Source organism: Ovis aries, chromosome 1 (assembly GCF_016772045.2).
Source record: "Ovis aries strain OAR_USU_Benz2616 breed Rambouillet chromosome 1, ARS-UI_Ramb_v3.0, whole genome shotgun sequence".
NCBI classification, from domain to species: Eukaryota; Metazoa; Chordata; class Mammalia; order Artiodactyla; family Bovidae; genus Ovis; species Ovis aries.
Genome location: NC_056054.1, coordinates 107,134,878 through 107,159,283, shown reverse-complemented (window position 1 = coordinate 107,159,283; position 24,406 = coordinate 107,134,878). Strand labels below are relative to the sequence as shown.

Below are 24,406 nucleotides of genomic sequence, written 5' to 3'. Positions count from 1 at the left end.
CCATAAGAGGCAGCTTCTAAAGTCCCTCCTTCCTCGTGTGTACACGCTTGTGTAACCCCCTGCCCTGGACTGTGGGCTGCATCTAGTGACTGGCTTCTAAGGAACAGAGCGCAGCAGACGTGATGATATCACTCATATGGGTTGTCACTTTATAGGTTGTATAAAACTGTGACTTCCATCGCAAGAGTGATAGCATCCGTGAAGAGTTGGTCTTGAGGGTGGCAGTCGAAGTTGTAGAGAAAAGGTCATCCTTAGATAAACCAAAGTGACTATAGAAGAAAGCCCCCTTTCTCTTCACACCTGGCCTCTTCCTTGGGCATCAGATCGCAGACCCTGAACCTTGGACCAGCCCATCTTCCTCAACAACAAACTCCTAAACTGCTCCCCAAGGCTCAGCACAGGCACCATCCACAACTGTACTCACCAAGAAGGCACACTTCTGTGTCTCAAAACGCTAAAGATCTGTTTCTCTTTCTTCTCCTAAAACATGCAAACTACTCACACAACATCTTTGTAACTAAGGGAGAACTCACAAGGAAATCTTTTTTTCGATGACCTTTTTCACAGGTGATTCACAGTTATTTGTGCTAGTTTATTTAAAGATGTATCTGAAAACATGCATTAATTTAAAAAGAAGAAAACACAAATGTTGTCTCTAGCAGGGCACCCTAGCTATATGGGGGTGAGTTTACAGACATATTAACTAGAATCAAGTGTCCCTCAGTCAGGAGGGCAACTTTTCATGGGACAAATGGGGGAAACTTTTGTGCACTGAATTCTGTCCCCCAGAAATGATATATTTAGGTCCTAACCTCCAGAACCTCAGAATGTGATCTTATTTAGAAATAGGGTACTTGTACATAAGGGTTTCCCAGGTGGCTCAGCGATAAAGAATCCATCTGCTATGCAGAAGATGTGGGTTCGACTCTAAGGTAAGGAAGATCCCCTGGAAGGAAATGGCAACCCATTCCAGTTTCTTGCCTGGGAAATTCCCATGGACAGAGGAGTCTGGCAGGCTACAGTCCATAAGGTCGCAAAAGGGTCAGACATGATTTACCAATTAAACAACAACAACAACCTGTACATGTAGTCAAGTTGAGATGGAGTCATTACAGTGGGCCCTTATCTAATATAATTGGCGTCCTTATTTTAAAAAAAGAAAAAAGGAAATCGGGACATAGATACAAACAGTTTTAGAAGGAAGGCAATGTGAAGAGACTTGGGGAAACTGCCACGTGAAGATGGACAACTGCTGTGATATGTCTACAAACCAAGGAATGCCAAAGATTGCCAGCAAACGCTAGAAGCTAGAGGCAGCCAAAAAAAATAGTTCCCTTTGTTATGAACTAAATGTTCGCGTACCCTCCAAATTCATATGTTGAAGCCCTAACCACCAGTGTGACTGTATTTGGAGCTGGAACCTCTAAGGAAATAATTAAGGTTAAATTTGGTTGTAAGAGTGGGGCCCTGATCTGACAGGAAAAATGCATTTATCAGAAGAGACGCCAAAGGGCTGTCTCTCTCCCTCCCTCTGTGTGTGTGTGTGTGTGTGTGTGTGTGTGTGTGTGTGTGTGTCTCCACGCTAAGCAAAGCTCACATCAGCACAGCAAGAAGGCATCTATCTACAAGCTGAAAAGATAGCTCTCATCATAAATCAGACTGGCCAAAAACTTGCTCAAGGACGTCTTAGCCTCCAGAACTGTGAGAAAATACGTTTCTGTTGTTTGTCGCCCAGTGTTTGATATTTTGTTATTGCAGCCCGCCTGGAAAGGTGGCACCCAGGAACTACATGTTGGCACTAGGAGGGCTTCCTGGGAGCCAGGGCTCTGGACCAGCAAATCAGGTGTGAAACAGACCTGGGTTCAAGTCCCAGACCCACCCATTAGTGCTGAGTGATTTTTGCAATTTCCTAAACTATCTAAGCCTTGATTTCCTACATCTGAACAGTGGGGTGAGAATCAAGAGTATTCTTGGAGTTCCCGGGAGGTTAAATAAGATGATACATAAAAAGCACCCAGAAGTTAGTATTTAGTTGTTGTTATCATTACATCAGGATTACTGTTAGATGGATTTTGATGCTTTCACTGCTTGGAACAAGAGATAGCTCATTCCCCCATGAACATGATTCCAGCCGCTACATTTCAGGAGCCCCATCAGGTACTAAGTATCTAGTTATCCACAAGACAACCATCAAAACTGGCAGTTAAAGATGATTATCCCCATTTGAAGGATAAGGAAATTTCATCACAGATACACTGAGTGATTTTTAATTTTCTTTTATTGTAAGCAGATTATAACTTCATATGGTTAGAAAAGGAGGAGATGTCGAGATTGAAAATGAAGTTTCTCCCCCATCTCTGATTCTCACTGCCCAGTTCTCTTTCCCACAGTTTGGCACCATTGCCTATTTTTTGTGTACCATCCAAAGGCAGTCTATGCATTTACAAACACATATGTGTACCTGCTCATACATGAACACACTCAGCACGTGCTGTTCTGCTCCTCACCTTTTCTCATAATAGCACATGCAAGAGCCCACTCTGGGCCTCTACACTTAGAAGCCACTCATTTAAGGGCTGCAGATGTTCTGGACTGCTTCTCATGGATAAAGTTGTTTCTTTCCACTACAAACAGTGCTGCAGTGAACATCCTTGGCTTTGGGTCTTTGCCCACATGGTATGTGTTATTTTGGTGTTACTAATCTTTTAGTTGTTACTACAAGATTTTGGTGTTACTAATAGGTCGAAGCATGTACATCTGAACTTTTGATGGACACTGTTAAATCACCCTCCAAAGAGTGTTCCTATCTACACTTCTGCCAATAATGTTTAGGTCTCCCACCAACAGACAACGTATGATGATGAAACATGTTGCCATTTGCCATTAATAGGGAAAGTTATATGTCATTACAGTTTTAATAAGCATTTCTTATATAAATGGTATAGTTCATTATTTCAGATGTCTAAGTCATTTTATGCCCTTTTCTGTGAGCTGTAATCAGTCTGCTAATGTCCTTTAACCACACTTATTTTTCTTCTATTATTTTGTAGGAGTCAGATATATATTAAGAAAATTAGTTCATTGCTAACATAAATGGTACAATTTTTTTCCAGTTTGTTTTTCAGCTTTTTCTATGGCTATTTGTCATGTGAATTGTTGTTTTCATAAAATCAAATATATCAATCTTTTATGGCTTATTGTTTTAATGTCTTGCATAAAAATATTGCAAAAATTTGTTCTTAATTCTCTTCTTTTCTTCTAGTACTTTTTTGATTCCATATTTATGTTTACATCTTTGATCCACTGGAAATTTACCTGGGTGTGAGACTAGGTGACTAGGATATCAGAGCAGTCAAAGCTTGGACATTAAAGTCATCAAGGCTTGAGTCAAGACCACGCTGTATGGACTTGAACAGAAATATAAGCTATCTGCCTTCAGCTTTCTCATCTGTGAAATGGGAATGGTAACAGCACTTCTGTCATAGAATTATTATTAGAACTTAAGAAGAGGAAAGTTTTTTAATTATAGTTTTGTCCAAGATACATGCACCCCTGTATTCATAGCAGCACTGTTCACAATAGCCTAAACATGGAAACAGCCTAAATGTCCATCAGTAGAGGAACAGATCAAGAATCTGTGGCACATACATACAGTGGAATATTACTCAGCCAGGAAAAGAATGAAGTAATGCCATTTGCAGCTACATGGATGGACATAGAGATTATGTTACTAATTACTTAATTACTAATTAATTACTCAATTGCTAATTAAGTTAGAAAGAGAAAGACAAATACCGTATGATGTCACTTAAAAGTGGAATCTAAAATCTGACACAAATGAACTTGTCTACAAACAGACACAGACACACAGGACACAGAGGGCAGATCTGCGGTTGCTAAGGGGGAGAATGGGGAGAGGCAAAGTGGGAGCTTGGCATTAGCAGATGCAAACCATTATATTGAATGGATATATATATAGAAGTGATGTCTATAGAATGGATAAACAGCAAGGTCCTATTGTATAACACGGGGAACCATATTCAATATCCTGCGATAACCCATAATGGAAAAAAATACAAAAAAGAATGTATATGTGTATATATATATATATGTACTTGAAGTGAAAGTCACTCAGTCGTGTTCAATTTTTTGAGAACCCATGAAATTCTCCAGGGCAGAATACTGGAGTGTGTAGCCTTTTCCTTCTCCAGGGGATCTTCCCAACCCCGGGATCAAAATCGGGTCTCCCACATAGCAGGCAGATTCTTTACCAGCTGAGCCACAAGGGATATGTATTTATAAACCTTAATCACTTTGCTGTACAGCAGAAATTAACACAATGTAAATCAACTGTACTTCAGTTTAAAAAGAAAAGAAAAAGAAAAACAAGAGGAAAGCTTACACCATAGTGTTTGATAATTGCTCCGTACATGTGAGCTGCTCCCTATTATGACGATGACCCCTCAGCAGACACTCCTGGGGTCAGAAGCAGATGTTTCCACTTCCCAGGGTGGACCCTTCCCTCTGCACCAGCTGACCCCCTCAGGGGTCTCCTCCTGGGTACAGGGATGGGCTCCATAGAGTCAGACACCCATGGGTGAGTCCCATTGGAAGCCATAGGGAGACAGAGTCCAGCCAGGGCCTCCTTCTTTACCAAAGCCCAGACTGAAAGGAAATTCATTCTGTGTCCACAGCAGCTGGAATCCACAGCCTCTGTCGACTCCCACGTCACCAAGTACCTCAGTATATCTGCTGCCAGGGACAGTGGGGAAGATGGAGGGAAGGACAGGCTACATGTTACGCCAAGCTTGGGCTGAAAATTTTTATATTATTGACTCTATTTGGTTTGGGCATTATCCCTTTCTTTCCTTTGTAATTATAAAAACTTCATGTGTTCATAAAAACCTATTACATGGGATATGGAGTTGAGTAAAAGTTCTAAGTGTGCCTCTTCCCAAAAGTAAGCACTGTTAATGATATGCATCCTTCCAGGCCTTTATGTTGCCATCAATACTGTAAACCCCTGTGAACACAGGATATCTGTCTTTAAATTCATTTCAGCATTCCTGATGTGATTTTTTATTCTACTCTTCTTTAATAAGAGAAATAGAAGTATTCTTTAATAACAACAGTCAGACAGACATTTAGAATTAATCTCATGTTTAAAATACACAATTTTGTTACAACCATGGGCTCTAACCATAAGTATTCATTTAATCTAGAGCTCAAAGAAACAGTCCTTGTTCCATAAGCATACGTGCATTAGGACATGGATATAGCATTTCAATCTCCAGTGTGCCTCTTTCCTAAGGGATCTTCACCAGTAACTCTAACAAAGCAATGTTCGTCTTACTTCCCCTCATACTTTAAGTGGGAGTCAGCACCAGGGAAACAAGGAGAAAGAAGCTGGTATTTTCTGCTGAACAGACAGGAACGGAAAGAGTCCGGCCAAGACCATTAATTAGCAGTTTCTAAACAGCACAGCTGTAGCTTGCTTTCCTGAGGGTGGCTTGTAGACCAAGTTTTCACACACTGTGAAGGAGGTAATGTCCTTCAGCAAGTGGTCTGAGCGCACTGGGTCCTGAGACACCTCCCAGGAACAGAGGCAGAGAAAACAGAGGGCCAGGCTGGATTCCCAAGAGGTGCTTGAAGAGGAGCACCCCTTCACTCCTTGAAAGGCTGAGAGGTGACCACAGGGCCGCTGGGGGTCTTCTCTTTGAAGGTGCCCTAAACAGGCTCACCTGTTCGCAGTCCCTGTCAGGACGCAGGAATAGGACAAGACAGGATAAAGAGTCAGCGCAGAGGCCTTGAAGTCCCCGCAGGAGAGGCCTGTCGAGGGGAGGCACTGAATCCCAGAACATCACCGTTAGAGGGACCTTAGAAAGGATCTGCCGAGGCTCCCCCTGTCACAGAGGAGGAGGTTCCGCAGGGGGTGAACCTGGCCTGGGTCACACAGGGCAGAGCCACACCTGGCACCGGGGCTCCCCGCTCCCAGCCCAGGGCTTCTCCCCTGCAGGAGCTCCCACCAGCTCCCCACCCTGCCCCTGACCTCCCCAGGGGCTCCCCTCCCAGCACGGCTGTCTCATCACCAGGATCTGAGCAGCTCCTGGAGGCTCATCCTCCAGCTTGCCTCTCCTGAGAAAGGGGAAGTAAGTACTCAGAGGGGTTTAGCAGGGCAGGGACTTCTGGCCAGCTGAGGGTTAAACAGCAGTCCAGCCAGAGAAGGGAACCAGGGAGAGAGGAGGCTCAGTCCTCAGGCTACAGGAAGGAGCCAGAAGCTGATTCTGAGCACCAGTTGTGGTAAAGATGAAAGAAGACTTAGAAAGAGAAGGAAGGCAGCAAGAACTCTGTCATTTACAAAAGATCTAATCCTGCAGAAGGAAATAAAGCCAGAGAGGGTGTGGTTGTAAGTAAGGTGAGTTTAAAAATATGTTTCAATAATATAAAATTTAAACCTCAACAACCAAGATAAAATTGTGTGCATTTTCTCACTCTTCCCACATCATCACACTAAGAAACAATGGTTCCCTCTCAACTAGTGATCAAATCCAACTGCATTTCTGTACCGGCTACTCTGTCTCTGTGTCTCTGTCTACAGCACATGATGTCACGGGCCATTTGTTCTCCAGGTCCCGTCAGCAGACACAGGAACACATTGAGTAAATGCCCCAGTTGCTATGATGAGCGGGTCCCATAGTGCAAGGACTGTCCTAAACAGCAGCTTCGGTATCTCTGGGAAATGACAGTGTGAACTGAACCCACATTGAAGCTTCCTTTCCCATTTCTCCTTCCAAACCTCTGCCCAGGAAAGGGTTAAAGATTTTAAGAATGATAAAGACAAATACTTCACCCGCAGAATCACTCCCTCCCCACACACCCCAACTGATATTGAAATGGAACAGAAGCCTATGGTCCTTGACCCCCTGCCCCCACCACATCCTCTGCCTGCCTTTTGTCTGTGGGAAACTTTAGCCAAAGAATGTTTAATCAGAGAAATGAGAAATGCAGAAACAAAGGAACACAAAGGAGACCAAGTAATAATAATGTAGTCATTAAGCGTAGTCATTAAGCATATTCAAGGATCTTTAGTTCCCTTTCAGGGACTATAGATAATGTTTTAAGCCATATCCTGTGAGCTGTCTTATACTGAAACCCCAGGTGGAGAAGTTAGCTACATGATGCCCAGAGTGTGCCCAGGACATGAGCTGCCACAGTCCTGAGAACTGGCCTCAAAGAAATGGAAACAAACCAACCCTGGAACTGAAGATTGCTGCTGCTGCTGCTGCTAAGTCACTTCAGTCGTGTCCGACTCTATGCGACCCCATAGATGGCAGCCCACCAGGCTCCACCAACCCTGGGATTCTCCAAGCAAGAACACTGGAGTGGGTTGCCATTTCCTTCTCCAGTGCATGAAAGTGAAAAGTGAAAGTGAAGTCTCTCAGTCATGTCCGACTCTTAGCAACCCCGTGGACTGCAGCCTGCCGGGCTCCTCCGTCCATGGGATTTTCCAGGCAAGAGTACTGGAGTGGGGTGCCATACCTAAAACCATCAAGGTGATGGCTGGTCAGACCACTGATGACTGATTTGAAGACAACTGTCAGACCTCACTGTGCTGTTTCTGCATGTAGCCCCCTCCTTCTGTCTATAAAAGCTCTTGCCTCACTGGTGGCCAGGCAGGGTGAGGAGTCAGCCTTTGGACAGATGTCCGCCCCCACCCCAGTTGCCGGTATCTGAAGTAAAGCAAACTTTCCTTTCCACCAACCTGGCCTGTTTTGTTGGCTTTGGGCCAACAAGTGAGCCACCAATCCCCACACACCTTTTGGTAATAATGTGTAAAGCAATTCAGCAAGGACATTCCTTCCAGGGATGCCTCTTCCAGTCCACCCAGGCTGCCCAACCTCCAGTGGGAGGTGTCCATCTCACTAGGTACCAAGAAGGCTGGAGCTAAGGTGGCAACGAATTCCACTCCTCCCCAGATCCTGTGTGACCTTGAGAAAGTCACTTTCCTTCTCTGGGTGCAAATAGTCTCATCTTTAAAATGAGAAATTAAAACTGTTTCTCTCTCTCTTTCTCTCCCTTTGTCTCCCTTTCTGTTTCCCTCTCTTTCTAATTTGTGAATCTTCCAGGGCCTGTGGAGAAAACTGTAATGTTGAATATAAATATTTTTCCAGTTAAATAGCATTGGAGAAGAAAGCTACATTTTATTCATTAAAAGGAATCTAGTCTTTACTACAAGTCTCAGTGTTGAATCAAATAGTTACAAATACTCTCTAATTCATGAAATTTCATTTAATTTCCTGATAGTTCATCTAATGGCAAGAATTAATGAAACAAAGAATTGTAACAATAAAAGCTTTCCAAACTTCCATCAGAATTCTTAATTTACTATGTGTGTGTTAGTCGCTCAGTCATGTCTCTTTGTGACCCCACGGACTGTAGCCCGCCAGGCTCCTCTGTCTATGGGATTCTCCAGGCAAGAGCACTGGAGTGGATTGCCATAACCTTCTCCAGAGGATCTTCCCAACTCAGGGATCAAAACTTGGTCTCCTGCATTGCAGCAGATTCTTGACCATATGAGCTACAGAGAAGTCCTTTAATTTACTATACCTCCTTACTTTCCTTGTTAATTTTTGCTCAATTTCTTTATCTGTTACAAACATACAACTTTTCATAAATTCACAGGCATTTACGCATTCTTTTGGGGAACAGTCTTTGTTTTTGTTTCAGTTCCCTTTTCGCTTAATTCCTCTTGTCTCTAATCTCTATCCTCCACCTCCAACCTTTTTCTCCACTTTGACCCCCTTGGGCAACCTACGATGTTTCCTTCTGCATTTTCTGCACGCTCTCATGAACATGCGGGTGTATCGACACCCTTAAATATTGAGGACTGCTGTTTCCACGGCTAGGATTTTATTAAATACAGCTCTTTGTCTCTTACTGATGTAGATAACGTGCATCTGACCTTAGGGAAATTGGAAATCCCTTCCAACCAATTGGTACATGCATTTTTTAAGGTTTTATAATGCTCCACGGTACAAATACTGTCCATCTTGTTCAGTCATTTGTGAATGATAAGCATGTCCTTTATTTTCAGAGCTTTGTCCTGAAACACTGTTTTACATCTAGAGAGGGCATCTTCCTAGAGTATTTGTTTTTCCTAAAGGTAATTTTTTTTTAAATTTTCATGAAAGCTGACACTGAGGTGGAAGGTAAATTTCATGAGCTCTTTTAAGATAAAAGAGAGACCTTCAAGGACCCTCTACTTTGTGAAGATCTGCTAACCGCTGAGCCCTTAACCTGGGTGGGGAGTGTGTGGTCACCCTCCTTTTTTAATGGAAAAGTCCCAAGAAACTCGGACTAGAATTGCTTCCTCCAGCTCAGACTGGGGGCTCTAGTCAGCCCCCTCCTCCGTAGGACAGCTGCACAGGCTGTCAGTTCCCCTGAGTCCACACCAGGAAGAGCTTTTTCCCTTGCCCTCTGCCCCAAGGAGTCATGCTCTTTATCTCCCTTCCTCACCCCAGGGCCCCAGGGAAGCTCTCCTGACTTCCAGGTTACTGCAACAGGAGCAGCCTCACCTCCTGGGAAATGGTTCCCTGATGCAGTCAAGGCTGCTTGAGCTCAGGGGTCCCAGGCTCATCAGTCTCTCCTGAGACTCTAAACAAAATGCACTGCATTTGCTAAATAATTACAGAGCTCTTTTGTCTTTATGTTCACCTAAGACAAGACGTGTGGAAAGGAGACCCTGCCTCATGCTCCACCCAGAGGCCTTCCCTTCCCAGAGCCCCGACCACTCACTGAGGAAGAGGCTGGTGAATCCCAAGAGCCTGCAGGCCCAGCATAGGTGGGTGTCTTCTGAGCAGAGCCCCATCAGAGGCTGCCTGCCAGCCTGTGCAGTTGCAGAGTAAATATCTAGGAGGAGAAAGAGAGGAAAAGCCCTAGGAGCCCTTTATATAACTCTTCTCACCCCTGGGTGGGGCTTACAAAGTATTTCCTCCTTGACCACTGCTCAGCAGGTTCGTTCTGGGAAGACAGGCCTGTTGGTCTAGAGAGAACCCTTTTATCTTATCCCCAGAACAAACAGTTACACAGTCAATAAATAATTCTAGGATGGATGTATACACATGTGCCTGACAAGGTGCTGTGCAGACCCCACTCCATGGAGTCACAGTCAGTTTGGAGTTCTCACATACCCTTCCTTGCTTCCCTGGAGTAACAACTCAGCCCAGACAGTCCTGCTCATCAATGTCAGCCTATGGTCAAACACAGTCACCCAATGATAGCCAGGGTGGGCTAGGCCTCTCCTGCTTTGGGCACCCCTCTGTCTACACAGTTTAATGAGTCAAATTTCCTTTTGGATTTTCCATAAACTGCCACCCTCAGTGGTATATGAAAGAAGCTCTGAACAAAAGAGCAAAGCTCTTTGGGAGAAGTGCCAACTCTCTACATGCCCAGTGCAAATGTAGGCACTTACCTATTGCTCGCATCCTTATGGCTTTCCTGCCGCCACTAGTGCTGGGCATGCGCCCTACACACAGGACAAAGCCAGACCCCACAGGATCTGATGGGCTCTCGTCTGCATCCCACCCACCATTTCCCCTTAAGCCTCTGCCTGCCCTGCTTCTGCTTTCACAGAGAGACAGGGAGAGATGTCTACATTCCCCTCCTGGGCACAGCCTCAGCTGCCTCAGGCTCACTCCCACTTACTGAGGCTCAGGCTCCGGTTTCTTCTTCCCAGGCTGAATACCCCACAACATCCGAGAACCATCACATCCCACACCCTCGCTGGACTGTAGCCCACCAGGCTCCTCTGTCCATGGAATTCTCCAGGAAAGAATACTGGAGTGGGTTGCCATTCCCTTCTCAGGGGATCTTCCCGACCCAGGGATCGAACCCCAGTCCCCCACATTGCAGACTCTCTACCATCTGAGCCGCCAGGAAAGCCCTAGGGGAGCAGCACCATCTACCTGACTTTCAGACAGTGTCTTCTTCTCCTCCCGTTGAGGCTTCCCCCTTAGCTATTCCGACCCAAACACTGGTTCTGCAGGACTGACTCCAAGACCATACACTCAGTGTAGCCAGGGCACTGCCTATAAAATGCATTTTTCAGATGTGAAGCCTGAATCTAGAGTCAGTCATTAAGTGACCTATAAAGGTCACACAGCCAACCAAGGTCCAGAGTCTGAATTCCTTACGAGCTCTGAAAAAACCTCCCAACACCGCAGCCCCTCTCCCAGGCCACCATGTAGCTTCAAGCAAGGCATCTGGACTCCAGTCTGTGCTCCCTCAAAGCAGACAGCAGCACATGCCAAGTGACAGTCCGCTGGCCCTCACTACCCATTCTTTCCTCCATCCCTCCTCCTCTGCAACCAAACAACTATTTGCTTTTTGAAAAGTGATACTTGTTTGAGAGAAAAAAAAAATTCTGTAAAGCAATTATTCTTCAATTAAAAGTAAATTGTTTTAATTTTTTAAAGTTATATTTACTTTTTACTTAAGCAGATAGAACTAAAGCTTTAGAAAATAATAACAGAATGAAAGGTGGCTTCAGGGGGTCATTCAAGAAGAAGTACGCAAATATTTTAAAACTTTAGCTGTAATTAGGAAATAATTAATAATTCAACATGTACAGTTTGCTCAGCCACTATAGAAAACAGTATGAAGGCACCTCAAAAAAGTTTTTAATTAAAAATTCAGCAACTATATATTACTACTACTACTATATGGTCCAGCAATCCTATTTGCTATCCAAAGGAAATGAAAATCAGATACCAAAAAGGTACCTGTACTCCCGTGTGTATTGCAACATTATTCACAGTACCAAGATATGGAAACAACTTGAGTATCCATGAATAGGTGAATAAGTAAAGATGTGACTTATACATACACAGTGAAATATTACTCAGCCATGAGAAAAAGAAATTTTTTTCTGCCTTTTGTGACATGGGTGGACCTTTATACTTAGTAAAATAAGCCCACAGAGAAAGACAAATATTGTATGATATCATTTATATCACTTATATGTGGAATCTAAAAAAGTCAAACTCATAGAAACAGATAGTGGGTGATTATCAGAGGCTGGGGTCAGGGGGAGAATATTGTTAATAGGTATGAAATTCCAACTGAATCGCAGATTAATAAATTCTGGAGATCTAATGCACAGCATAGTGATTATAGTCAGTAATGTTGCATTATATACTTGAAAAATGCTGAGACTAGATCTTGCATAGTCTCACCATAAAAAAGAAATGATTAAAACTCAACATTCAGAAAACTAAGATGATAGCATCTAGTCCCATCTCTTCATGGCAAATAGATGGGGAAACAATGGAAACAGTGAGAGACTTTATTTTTCTGGGCTCCAAAATCACTGCAGATGGTGACTGCAGCCATGAAATTAAAAGATGCTTGCTCCTTGGGAGAAAAGCTATGACCAACCTAGCGAGCATATTAAAAAGCAGAGACGTTACTTTGCCAACAAAGGTCCATCCATGTGGAAAAAAATATTCATGTATGGATGTGAGAGTTGAAATAGAAAGAAAGCTGAACGCTGAAGAATTGATGCTTTTAAACTGTGGTGTTGGAAAATACTCTTGAGAGTCCCTTGGACTGCAAGGAGATCAAACCAGTCCATTCTAAAGGAAATCAGTCTTTAATATTCATTGGAAGAACTGATGCTGAAGCTGAAACTCCAATACTGTGGCCACCTGATGCAAAGAACTGACTCACTGGAAAAGACCCTGATGCTGGGAAAGATTGAAGGCAGAAGGATAAGGGGACAACAGAGGATGAGATGGTTGGATGGCATCACCGACTCAATGGACATGAGTTTGAGTAAGCTCCAGGAGTTGCTGATGGACAGGGAAGCCTGGCGTGCTGCAGTCCATGGGGTTGCAAAGAGTCGGACACGACTGAGCAACTGAACTGAACTGAGAGCTCTTAGATAAAGTGACAGTGTAGTTATATCATAATATATAAATGTATCAAATCTACGTGTTTTACATCTATACAATGTTGTATGTCAGTTTTATCTGTTTTTTGGAATTGTTTTAAAAATGTGACGTGGGAGACCTGGGTTCGATCCCCAGTTGGGAAGATCCCCTGGAGAAGGGAAAGGCTAACCCACTCCAGTATTCTGGCCTGAAGAATTCCATGGACTATATAGTCCGTGGGGTCACAAAGAGTTGGAATCAACTGAGCGACTTTCCCTTTCATTTTCAAAAAATATGTAGAAAATATCAGAGTACAGACGACGTTCTTTCCCCATAAAAATAATGAGAAAACTAACTTTTTAGAGAACTTTTCAGAATGTTGGAAATTACCAATGGTTTGCTGAAACCTGAGAAAAAATTCAATTCAAGAAAACTTGCTGAATCTTGATAGAAACAGTATTGGGTACTGAATGTTTGTGTTCCCCTAAAATCAGATGTTGAAGTCCTAACTTCCAAAGTGATGATCTTTGGAGATGGGACTTTAGGAAGGTAGTTAGGATTGAATGAGGTCAAGAGAGTGGGCCTTCATCGTGAGATTGTTGCCCTTAAAGGAAGAAATACTAGAGAGCTGTATCTCTGCCTCTGCCATAGGAGATTACAATAAGAAGGTGGCAGCTGCTGTATTTGCACTCACTGCCTCACCACTTACTTTTACATTGGGAAGGTCGACTCTAGCCTTAAACCAATGAAACCAGCTATGGCTGGCATTAAAAATGTACCCTCAGGCTCTTCGCTGTATTTCTTCTTCAAGTCTTCATAAAGACTTTTACCTTTCCTTCAATTCAGCATTAAGCTGAGAAAGACTTGACGCTGATGTTGATCCTGCATCCACACCCTGGAAAGTTTCTCCACCTCCTCCATTACTTTTCCATGCTTCAATACCATTGTCAACAGCATCATCACAACAGACTCCATGCTCCATGATCTTGTCCTTGCTCTACTTTTTTTTATTGAAGGATCATTTTTTTCACAGAATTTTGCTGTTTTCTGGCAAATCTCAACATGAATCAGCCATAGGTATACCTCTGTCCCCTCCCTCTCCCTCCCATCTCCTTCCCCACCCCACCCCTCTAGGTTGATATAGAGCTCCTGTTTGAGTTTCCTGAGCCATACAGCAAATTCCCATTGGCTACCTATTTTACATATGTAACGTAAGTTTCCATGTTAGTCTTTTCATACATCTCACCCTCTCCCCAAGTCCGTAAGTCTGTTCTGCATGTTTATTTCTCCATTGCTGCCCTGTAAATAAATTCTTCAGTACCATTTTTCTAGATTTCCATATATGTGTGTTAGAATACAATATTTATCTTTCTCTCTCTGACTCATTCACTCTGTATAATAGGTTCTAGGTTCATCCACCTCATTAGAACTGACTCAAATGCATTCCTTTTTATGGCTGAGTAATATTCCAATCCTGAAAGATGATGCTGTGAAAGTGCTGCACTCAATATGCCAACAAATTTGGAAAACTCAGCAGTGGCCATGGGACTGGAAAAGGTCAGTTTTCATTCTAGTCCCAAAGAAAGGCAATGCCAAACAATGCTCAAACTACCGCCCAATTGCACTCATCTCACACACTAGTAAAGTAATGCTCAAAATTCTCCAAGCCAGGCTTCAGCAATATGTGAACGGTGAACTTCCTGATGTTCAAGCTGGTTTTAGAAAAGGCAGAGGAACCAGAGATCAAATTGTTAACATCCGCTGGATCATGGAAAAAGCAAGAGAGTTCCAGAAAAACATCTATTTCTGCTTTATTGACTATGCCAAAGCCTTTGACTGTATGGATCACAAGAAACTGTGGAAAATCCTGAAAGAGATGGGATTACCAGACCACCTGACCTGCCTCTTGAGAAATCTGTATGCAGGTCAGGAAGCAACAGTTAGAACTGGACATGGAACAACAGACTGGTTCCAAATAGGAAAAGGAGTGCGTCAAGGCTGTATATTGTCACCCTACTTATTTAACTTCTATGCAGAGTACATCATGAGAAACACTGGACTGGAAGAAACACAAGCTGGAATCAAGATTGCTGGGAGAAATCTCAATCACCTCAGATATGCAGATGACACCACCCTTATGGCAGAAAGTGAAGAGAAATTAAAAAGCCTCTTGATGAAAGTGAAAGAGGAGAGTGAAAAAGTTGGCTTAAAGCTCAACATTCAGAAAACGAAAATCATGGCATCTGGTCCCATCACTTCATGGGAAATAGATGGGGAAACAGTGGAAACAGTGTCAGACTTTATTTTTTGGGGCCCCAAAATCACTGCAGATGTTGAGTGCAGCCATGAAATTAAAAGACGCTTACTCCTGGGAAGAAAAGTTATGACCAACCTAGACAGCATATTCAAAAGCAGAGACATTACCTTGCCAACAAAGGTCCATCTAGTCAAGGCTATGGTTTTTCCTGTGGTCATGTATGGATGTGTGAAGAAGGCTGAGCACCAAATCATTGATGCTTTTGAACTGTGGTGTTGGAGAAGACTCTTGAGAGTCCCTTGGACTGCAAGGAGATACAACCAGTCCAATCTGAAGGAGATCAGCCCTGGGATTTCTTTGGAAGGAATGATGCTGAAGCTGATAAACATATACAACCATAAGCAAAATCAAAACAGTCCAACAAAAGTAAAGTACAATAGACTGACCTGGTGAACAAAGGAAATCAAAATTATATCTACCAGAACAAAACTGAGTAAAGCACAAACTAGAAAGCAAAACTAAAGCAAGATGCCAATTGCCAAGAAAGCAATGAAAATAAAACTAACAAATATATTGAGAGGAAAGGAGAGAAAGAAAAGAAAGAAAGAATAGATATGCAAAGTTAAATAGAGGTAAATAAAGAAGATTTATATACATTTAAGATTAACTGCAAGGGGAAAAGAACAATAGGAAAAGCAAACAAAGGAATAAATGCAGAAAAATAATAATAGGTTTTAAAAATTAAAGGAAAGGCGGGGGGTGGGGGGGGGAGGAAAACTCCACACAACTACAAAAGCCCAATGTAGAGGCACGAGTTTAACAACAATGAAAAATGTGACTGAGAAAACAAAAGCTGAAAAGCTTAATTGGATTTCTTAGTGCCAATAAAATCAACAACTACAACTGAAGGGGGTAAAAAGGAAAACAGAAAAAAAAATTTTCAAAAGAATCTACAGAACAAGTCAAAAAATAAGAATAATAAATGTTTGCCTTGATTCACTGCCGTCAGAGTCCTTTCCTTCTCTGTGAGTCACAGTCCGCCTTACCTCCCCAGGATGTCCTCTAACATTGTGCTGATCTCTGGACCTGCTGTGGGGGCAACTCAGATTCTAATCTGGTCCTACTCCTGTGTGTTCTTGCCTCCAATGTCCGCCGCTATCAGAACTAGTGTGTTTTCTTTTATGGGAGCTCTTAGGGCCTTTTATATATTCCAGAGACACAGAGACTGCATAGTTGATCATGTGGATTTAATTTGCAGCTTGTACAGCTGGTGGGAAGGTTTTGGGTCTTCTTCCTTGGCCACACTTCCCCCGGGTTTCAATTGTGGTTTTATTTCCACCTCTACATGTGGGTCGTCCACTGGGGTTTGCTCCTGAGGCTGTCCTGGAGGACTTGGGTTTGCCCCTGTGAGGGCCAGGTGTGGAGGTGGTGCAGCTGCTTGGGTCACAGGGGTTCTGGCAGCACCAGGTACTCAGGGGAGTTGGCAGCTAGGGCAGCAGGAAATACAGTGCTCTAGAAGGGTAGGGCAACCAGCATTGGCCAATATGCTCCAGTATTCTTGCCTGGAGAACCCTCCTCCCTGACAGAGAAGCCTGGCAGGCCACAGTCTACAGGGTTGCAGAGAGTCAGACACTACCGAAGCAAACCTGCACACATAGACGTAAGACTTTTTTTGCCTGTGGCAGCTCTGCCCCAGTGAGAGTTGATCATGAAGGTGGCACAGCTGCTTGGCTTGCGGGGACCCTGATGGTGCCAAGTGTTCAGGGACACAGAATGCCTCAGCCACAGGAGTTATGGCCCTATCAGAGTCTTTTTCCAAGCCTCTTGTAGCTGGCAATCAGAAGGTCTCTTTGGCCAGCTTTCTCCATACCTCTGCCATTCAGGTACAGAGAAGGGCCTCCTGGCTGAAGTCCTACTCTGTAGATCATCACGTCAGACACTTAAAGGGGCACCCTGGGTGGGGTCCTACCCTGTAGTTCAGTGCATCAGGCGCTTGATAGGCCAGCTTCTCTATTGTTCAGCTGCCAGTGCTGAGGTATGGGGAGAGAGAGGCTATGGTGATGGCTCCTCCCCCTACACATGACTCAGCAGTATCGCCTTGCTCCCATGGCTGCCTGGCTTTCCTCCACCAGCATTTCCCACCACAATCTCCTCCCTCACATCCCCTCAATCCATCTCTCCGCAGTCAACAGCCCTTGCCCTGGGATTGCTCCACAATCCCTAAACTCCAGCTCCCAGCTGCTGTGCCTTCCAGGGGAGGAGCATTCCTGTCCAGGGTATGTATGGCTGTGGCAAGAACTGTCTGATTCTCATTCCATTTAGGCTGCCACAGATCAGCTGTTTCACTTTCAGTCTTACATGTTTTTCCTCTGACTCAGACAAATGTCCTGATGTGGGGATTGGACCCCTGCTTCTGTTCCCCGACCAGTCAAGGGCAGGCCCAGTCCTACTAACACTCCTGTTTTTCCCCCTACTTCCTTCATCCTACCGAGCTTTGCATGGTTCTATATATTCTTTTCCACTGGTCAGGTACTCTTGTCCACTCTCAGTTGGTGTTCTGCATGCACTTCTGTGTCTGAAGGTATATTCCTAATGTATCTGTGAAGAGAGGTGTACCCCATGTCCACCGACTCCTCCGCCATCTTGTTCTCCCATCCTTGTTCTTTAGAATCACACCAATGGTTATAAGAATGTGAGGTCTACCATCTTTTCTCCTCACTCCACTCTTTCAAATATTTTCACTTTTGTTTCCATCATTATTGCTTGGTGCTTCTTAGCATTGCCAGCTACATCACCACTGCTTTTACACTCGCTTCCAGAAATTCTGGGCTTGAAATAGAGATATCGTACTACTGTACTCTATACAGTACTGTATGATAAAGTACACAGAAGCACAACCATTTGTAGAGGATGCATGCACACAGCAATATATGCCAGACACGTTAATTAACTTACATGATCAGACACGTGAACACACGTGCATGTCTTTGAAGTTTCATATGTAGAAGACTTATATATTTAAATATCTTCAAAAGCTAAAGCAAACCAAGTATGAAGAACAAAAGGAAAGCATAAGATCAATGTATCACCAAATAGCAAACATCAATTAAAGAATTACATTATAAATAATTATTATAATTTTATATCATAAAAGAATGAAGTACAAATTCTGAAGTTGAAAAATACAATAACTTAGATAAAAAGATCACTACAGGAACTCTATAGGATATGTAAGCAAGCAGAAAAAATAAGAACCAAGTCAAAGATATGTCTATTTAGATAATCCAGTCTGTGGAATGGAAAGAAATTGTAATAAACAGAGTTTTAGAAAACTGTGGGACACCATCAATCGCACTAACATACACATAATGGATTCCCAGAAAGAGAAAAGAGCAAGACAATATTCAAAGAAATAATGCCAGTACATTTCCTTACCTGGATTTTTAAAGAAAAACCTAATCTAGAGTCAAGAAGCTCAAGAAATTCCCGATACAATGATCTCAAAGAGATTCACACCTACGCTTATCATAATCAAAGTATTATTTAAAAGACAAATAGAAAATCTTGAAAGCAGAAATAGGTGACTCATCACATAAAAGAGATTCCCAGTAAGATTTATAGCTTATCTCAGAAGCCATGGCAGTCAGAAGACCCAGGTGACAAATTCCAAGTGCTACAGGAAAAGCTTATCAACCAGGAATTAGATAACAGCAAAGTCATTTTTCAAATATAAATTAAGACATACTCAGATAAACAAAAACTGACCTTTGTCTCTTGCAGATCTGCCCTATGAGAAATACTAAAAAGAGTCATTCGACTGAAATATTTATGTGGTAAATAAAACCATACAAAAAATAAAGACCAACAAATGTAACTAAATATATAAATGTAAAGGACAATTTGAACATTTTGTTGTTTATAACAGTTTTTTCTCCTACCTGATTTTATATAACTAGAACAAGGCTATAATGACAAATCTGTGTCAATGGGCGCACTAAATATAAAATGAAATTTGTATAACAATAACAGCACAATGGTAGGGGGAATGTAGCTATATAAGATCAAAGACTCTGTATACTATTGAAATTATACTGGTATTAATACAAATAAGATTATATAAATTAAGGTGTTAATTATAATGCCTAGCAAGAGAAAGGATTACGAATGAATACTGTGAACAACTGTGCAACAAAAATTAGGTAACAAATCATGCCACAGCCCTGCACATCCCAACCTGAGACATGTGTCCACTGGTGTGCATGAATGCTGGGTGCTGGAACATGGGGTTTGGAGAGCAGACCCAGGGAAAGGACTAGTGTTGTCCGTGAGTAGACAGCCCGAGGTGATGGAGTGAGGAGCTTCATAACCGAGAATGCTTGTTGAGGAAGGGCAGATTGCCACAGAAGCGAAGAACCCCTATTGAATGGCACACGAAGGGTGGGCCCCCACTGCAGCCTCTCTCCTCGTGTTTTGGCTCCTGCTTCCCTGAGCACTAGGGAGGGCTCCCACAGGCTCGTGCTCCCCCCCATCCTCGTCCCTGCCTCTTTTACCTCCTCCCCACCTAGAGGGCCCACTTGCCCCATCCTGCCTCAGCCCCCTCCCACCTGATGATCTTGCACATCTCAGTTGCCACCACAGCACCTGCACTCCTGGGTGGCCAGCTTACCCTGAGCATTGCACCCCCCTCCCAGCTGGATGGACTTGTGTGTTCCAGCAGCCTCCAGAGCAGAAAGCTGATGGTCAACCCCATGCAGAGGTGGGGCTGAAACCACAGCTGGGGCCTTGTGACCAAAGAAGAGCTGAAATCTCTCTTCAAGGCTGTGTGAACCATGGATTATACCTCCACTGATGGCTTTGTAAATTTAGTACCTATAGAACATCCAAACAGACAAATGCACCCACACACACACACAAAAAAATGGTAAACTAGATGATGGACAAACTTCTAGAAAGACACAAACTGTCAAAATTGACTCTAAATCTTCGTCTGTGACCCAGTTTGGGAAGCCACCCCCAGCACTGTCAGCTGCAGAGCCATCCCACAGGTGCTAGACGCATACTGGCAAAAAAAAATCAGTACCAAACCCCTTGTCTCCCGATACTATGGATGCAGAGCGCACACAGTGTTCCTGCAGAAACCGTGTTGCTGCAGAAAATCCAGTGACTCTGTGACTGGCCTTCACACAGAAAAAGCAGAAAACACAAAGACAACTTCTGTCTAACTTTCATCCTCCAACCCTACTTCTGATAAGCAAACTTAAATCACATTCAGAACCCAATTTTGCAGAAAGCCTGGATAATATGGGGTTCTCTTTTCTACCTCTGCAATACGAGAGTCTCGTTGAGTGCCTGCTCCCCATATCCACCACAATTCCTTCACTATCATGCTGAAACCATGCGTCGCTCATCAAAAACTCCAGTCTCCTAAAAGCCTTTGTTTCACTGTTACTCAGTTACACTTACTTAGTGAGTCATAAACCTTTGTTGTTGTTCAGTCGCTCAGTTGTGTCCAGCTCTTTGTGACCCCATGGACTGCAGCACACCAGGCTTGCCCTGTGCTTCACCATTTCCCAGAGTTTGCTCAAACTCATGTCCATTGAGTTGGTGATGCCATCCAACCATCTCATCCTCTGCCACCCCCTTCTCCTCCTGCCCTCAATCTTTCCCAGGATCAGGGTCTTTTCCAGTGATTCAGCTCTTCTCATCGGGTGGCCAAAGTGTCAGAGCTTCAGCTTAAATCATCAGTCCTTCCAATGAATATCAGGGTTGATTTCATTTAGGACTGCCTGGTTTGATTTCCTTGCTGTCCAAGGAACCCTCAAGAGTCTTCAGCACCACAATTCTAAAGCATCAGTTCTTCGACACTCAACCTTTTTTATGTCCAGCTCTCACATCTGTACATGACTACTGGAAAAACCATAGCTTTGACTCTAATCACAAACCTTGGATTGATCCAACTGTCCTCCACCTCTGCACATAACTCATACTACCTGACAAAATCATCAGCCTCTCAAACAAATTCATTATAAATTCACACTACCTAACCTCAACCAGTCTTTAAAACCACGCAGCAATCAATCGTCTGGATAATATCTACCGAGTACTTGCTGCATGTCCTGCATTGTTCCAAGTATTTTGCATGTTTTAATTCAGTCATCAAAAACAGTCCATGAGATATGTATCATTATCCCCGTTTTACAGACTAGAAAACAAAGACATAATAAACACTAAGCCATTTGCTCAAAGCCACACTGGGATTATCAGAACCAGGATTCAAAACCAGGAAGTTTGGCTCCAGAGTCCACCTTTTCATGATTCTCACATGCTCCCAATGCTCCATCCACCCCATCATTCTGAAAAATGACAAGACGTATTTCTCTGGGAAAAATAGAAATCAGAAAGAGATGCCTTCAAGTTCCCACAAGAAAAAATTTTAGCTGTCCTGGATTGATTTATATTCCTCCTAACTTTCTCTTGTCCCACAGAAGAAACTGTTCTTCTACTGTGGAAAGTCAGCACCTTCACCTGTGCTTCCAGTCCAGTTTGCTCTCACCTCTTCTGGAATACTGCTCTCTTTTAGAGTTCCTCTTTCTCTGGGATCTGCAACTGATCCCTTCTTGTCACTTCTCTCCTGAAGCCCTTGAGAGTTCTCAGCACACTCACTTCTTGACTTCACCCTTAACCACATACCTGATCTATTGTCCTAATTCTTCCCCTCCCTCATCACAGTCACACTTGTACACTTGCTTTAAGACACTCGCTCCTCAGCTTTCCTTCATCAGGATTCCCTCAACCTCAAAAAGTGCCCGCTAACTGCTCTAGTATTTGAGACTATTGACTTGTCTTTCCTTCTTAAAATCTGTTTTCTCTCAGTATCTTTAATATGAACACCCTAGATCCCCTCTTTCCCATTTGCCGTCTTTTTCAGGTTTCTTTGCTAGCTCCTCTTTCTCTACCTCTGTTCTTCCCTCAAATGTTGGTGTTTCCAAAGGTTTTGGGACGGCCCCCATTTAATCTCAGTTTTCATTCTCTCATTGGGACATCTATTGCATGGGCTTCTATTATCATTCACATGCTGCTAATTCCAGACTTTCTTCCCCACCACACACCCTCTACTAAGCATCAGACTCTGCATTCAACTCTTTTAGTAGACATCTCCAATGGGGCTCGATTCAATGTGTCTGATGTTGCATTCATTATCTTCCGCTTCTAACCTATTTCTATGTTCCTACTCTCAGTCAATGGCCCATCCAGAAACCTAGACCTTTTCTTCAGGTCCTTTCTTTTCCCCCGCCACCTAGGGCAGTTAATCAAGTGCAAATAACATGTCAGGTCCTGGGCTAAGCATCTCACATGCAATAATTTTATTGTTACAATCTTAAGTGAGAAGAAGAAAAAGTGAAACTTCAGTTCTTCCTAATACTTATTATGTCTTCTTTGTGGTTCAAACGGTAAAGAATCTGCCTACAATGCAGGAAACCAGATTTGATCCCCAGGTTGAGAAGATACCATGCAGAAAGGCATGGCTACCCACTCCAGTATTCTTGCCTGGAGAATTCTATGGACCGAGGAGCCTTGCGAGCTACAGACCTTGGGATTGCAGAGTCAGACACTGCTAAGCGACTAACACTTTTTCTTTCTTTCAATGCTTATCATGGAGAAGGAAATGGCAACACACTCCAGTATTCTTGCCTGGGAAATCCCATGGACAGAGGAGCCTGATGAGCTACAGTCCATGGGGTCACAAAGAGTCGGACACAACTGAGCTTGCATGCATCATCGTCAGTACTTGTTGTTGTTATTGTTCTGTCACCGAGTCGTGTCCAGCTCTTTGTGACCCCATGGACTGCAGCATGCCAGGCTTCCCTGTCCTTCCCTGTCTCCTGGAGTTTGCTCAGATTTGTGTCTATTGAGTCGGCAACGCTATCTAACCATGTCATCCTCTGTTGCACACTTCTCCTCCTGCCTTCAATCTTTCCCAGCATCAGGGTCTTTTTCAATGAGTCAGCTCTTCGCATCAGGTGGCCAAAGTATTGGAGCTTCAGCTTCAACATCAGTTCTTCCAATGAATATTCAGGGTTGATTTCTTTTAGGATTGACTTATTTGATCTCTTTGTTGTCCAAGGAACTCTCAAGAGTCTTCTCCAGCACCACAGCTCAAAAATACCAAGTCTTCAGCACTCAGCCTCCTTTATGGTCCAGCCCTCATACCTGTGCATGACTACTGGAGAAAGCTAAGATTGACCAGGCGGACCTTGTCAGCAAAGTGATGTCTCTGCTTTTTAATACACTGTCGAGGTTTGTCATAGCTTTTCTTCCAAGGACCAAGAATCTTTTAATTCATGGCTGCAGTCACTGTCGACAGTGATTTTGGAGCCCAAGAAAAGAAAAATGGCCACTGTTTCCATTTATTAGGAAATATTATTAGGGAAGAAATTTAACAGAGTTCCCTAAGTCATCACACTTTTTCTCAGCTTTCCTTCCACCTTTTGTAACTATCTGAAACAGGTTCCTATGCCCACCCTTCTCTGTGGCCCCTGATCAGTGGAGGTGCACCTCTCTACATCCCTCTCATCACACTATATTGCAGTATTCCAGTACTCTTTTTGTAATGTATGGAACTTGGTGAAAAACAGGATGGATTATTCTTCTCCCACAGGAAAGGAGTGCAGAAGCAGCTATAGCATGTGTAATCAAGCAACGGATGTACTCTTTGTTTAGTGAGAGAGGTTAGAGTGTATTAACTGATTTACCTGTTTCTAACAAAAAAGTTGAAAATTTTCCCCTACACAATTTCACTCTCCTTCATGTCTCCACAAGCATCATTATCCCCTGCACAGACAAAGAAGCCTGCTATTTGTTCAATCTTCTAATTCAAAAAAGGCAAGCTCTGTCTCTTCTATCTCTTCCCTTCAATCTCCCCAGCTCAGCCAGCAAGTTCCATCTGCATCAGTTAGACTCCCAAAGATCAGAGGGAACCAGGAAAATCTATCAGGCCTAATCCTTAATCTCTGCAAATACACCCGCACACACAAATACACACAGCCACACACAGAGACACGTACACGTATGAATACAAGTTGAGAATTGTCCCAACTTGAATTTTAAAATGATTCAAATTTTCAGTTTTGGCTGATTGGTAAGGAGGATGGATCCGAAACTTAAGGCAAGTACTCAAAGCCAGGATAACACCTACGGAAACTAACAAGGCTCTGTGCCA

The 24,406-nt window shown here is 43.3% G+C and overlaps 1 long non-coding RNA gene across 2 annotated transcripts in view; it reads right to left on the bottom strand.

Moving 5' to 3' along the window:
- Positions 1-9,903, bottom strand: part of LOC121820608 (uncharacterized) — a 31,948-nt gene extending 22,045 nt beyond the window's left edge. For both annotated transcript variants that reach the window (XR_009597535.1, XR_009597533.1), the window contains exon 1: positions 9,796-9,903. This is a non-coding gene — a long non-coding RNA (uncharacterized LOC121820608). The remainder of the gene's footprint in view (positions 1-9,795) is intronic.
- Between the last annotated feature and the right edge of the window lie 14,503 nt (positions 9,904-24,406).